Raw genomic sequence first — 2415 nt, forward strand, 5'->3', positions numbered from 1 at the left:
AGTTCTTGGACCTGGGGGTTAATGTTTTTCACCAAATTTGAGGACATCGAAACTATTGAAATGTTTTAATGCCCCAATCGCTCTCTTATTCTTGTGAGACTGTAATTGTATGTCTGTTAAACGTCTTCCTGCTGTCCCACAGGACACTGAGGTGCTGTTCATTTTTAAAAATCATTTTTATCTTTGCTTTCCAGTTTGGGTAATATCTATTGACTTACCTTCAAGCTCACTGATCCCTTTGTGTCCACTGTTCAATTTTCTCTTAAGCCCATCCAGTGAGTTTTTAATTTCATATATTTTATTTTTTCAGTTCTTGAATTTTCATTTGGTTCTTTTTTTTATAGTTTTCATGTATCTAGTGATATTTTCTATCTATTCACTCATTCTATCCATCATTTCCTTTAAATCTTTAAGCATATTTAGAATAGTTTAGAGTACTCTGATAATTTTAACATCTACATCATCTTTGGGACTACTTTTATTGACTATTTTTTCTTTTGACTTTGGGTCATATTTTTTTGTTTGTTTGCATGTATAGCAGGTTTTAAAATGTACACTGGATATTGGGAACAAGATATGATTTATGAATTATGATGTTTTCTTTAAAGAATGAATTTTTTTCTGGCTGACAGATAATTCATGATGATCACTTAGATCTTGCAGCATGGTGATTCCAGCCAGATGAGATTTAACTCCCCCTACCCCACGGGACACTTGGCAATATATTGAGATATTTTTGGTTGTCACAACTTGAGGGTATTGATAGTATACAGTGGGTATAGGCCAGGAATGCTGCCAAACATATCACAATTCATAAGAAAAGCACCTCACAACAAATAATTATCTGATCCAATTTTTCAATAGTACTGAGATTGAGAAACCCTATTGAAAATGTTTTAGAAGGTCTATTTCAGTCCTAGAGCATGTCCTCTAAATCTTAGTGCCTGAGCACAATAACAGTTTATGAAAGTGTTCTTTGCATTCATATAACATTCCAGTATAGGTCGATAAAAACGCCTGCTGCATACAATCCTTTCTAGTAGCCGTTTCCTCCTAGGATCTACCTAGAGTCTCGAAGTTCTCTGCTCCTCTACTTTATCAGAAGACAAGAAATAGAGTGCGGAGGATCCAGCTGGTAAGCTTCTCAGACTGGTAAGTAGAGAACATCGCTTGTGACAACATTCAGTTAGGCAGCAGTTACAAAACTCCAGCTAACTACAGCAATACTGGGTAATATAGTCTGGCTATGTACTCCGTGTAAAAGAGAATGGGTTTTGGTGAACAGCTAGCTAGTCCCAATCACAAAACATTAAGCCAAATTCTTCCCCTGCTGGAAGCATCTACATACTTTGTTTTAAATATAATTTTTCTAGGCTGGGGTCCTGGTTTAGAACTACAGATAATTTTCTAGGCTAGTGAAAGTTAACACAAATCATATCCTGTGAAGATCTGGATCTTTACTTAATATATCACATTGTCTTTCATGGGGACAATAATAATGATCATCATCCCCAATATTAAGCAATCAATTTTTATTTTTAATTCTTGACATTTTAATCTGTGGGTGGTATTTACATTATTTTTATTAAGGCAACACATGTGCTCTCCTATCAGTCCTTCCTGTCGGGCCCCTAGACCTGGGTCACCATGGAGTCAACATTTTGTTTTCTTGGTCTTTAGCTTGTCTATGTATTAGGTTTTAAGATGGTGTTTTTCAGTGAAAGCTCTGAGTCTGTAAACACAAATGAGTGCCAGAAACTTTCTAACTGCCCTGAAAACAATATCAATGCTAAATTAACAGTCAAAAAATAATCACAGTTGCTTCTTGGCCTTTTGGTTAAGGTCAAGTGTAGTAGCTGTTCTTATCAGTTTGGTATCTATATGTTCTCTATCTGTGGGTGATATAGTAAATGAATTTTTGAAGCAGGAAAGGTGCACCCCCTTGAGGAACAAAAAATAATCACAAGTATGAAGAAGACACTTCCAAAAGGGCTGCTTAGGTTCCTTTGAGGAATTGTGGTGACGCCTGGAAGACCAACAGTTAACTCAGAAAGAGGCAAATCTGCCAACCTCTTTAGCCACATTGCTTTGCTCAGCCCACCTGAGTCTTTCTTTTGATTTGAGTACATCTCATTCATCTGTTTGATTGGAGCATTTGAACAAATTTTCTGAATTTCATTCCAACTGCACCTGCTCTCATCCAGGACCTCCTTTGCCCTCCTTGTGACAACATATCCAAATTTTTCCTTTAATATCTTTCTTCCTAATTCATCCTATAGAGACTGCCATTCTCTTTAGAAAGTGCAGTTAACATTATATCTGATTCTTGCTCAGACACCTTTGGCACCAATAGCACCTTTCCATCTCCACATCACGTCTCTACCTAACATCTCTAACTTTGTCTCATTTCTTCCC

The 2415-nt window shown here is 36.6% G+C and overlaps 1 pseudogene; it reads left to right on the forward strand.

Moving 5' to 3' along the window:
• The first annotated feature begins 1817 nt into the window (after window positions 1-1817).
• LOC120602661 (uncharacterized) lies at window positions 1818-1943 on the forward strand (annotated as a pseudogene).
• The last annotated feature ends 472 nt before the right edge of the window (window positions 1944-2415 follow it).

The sequence above is a fragment of the Pteropus medius genome, unplaced genomic scaffold, assembly GCF_902729225.1.
Source record: "Pteropus medius unplaced genomic scaffold, Ma_sr-lr_union100, whole genome shotgun sequence".
Taxonomy (NCBI): domain Eukaryota; kingdom Metazoa; phylum Chordata; class Mammalia; order Chiroptera; family Pteropodidae; genus Pteropus; species Pteropus medius.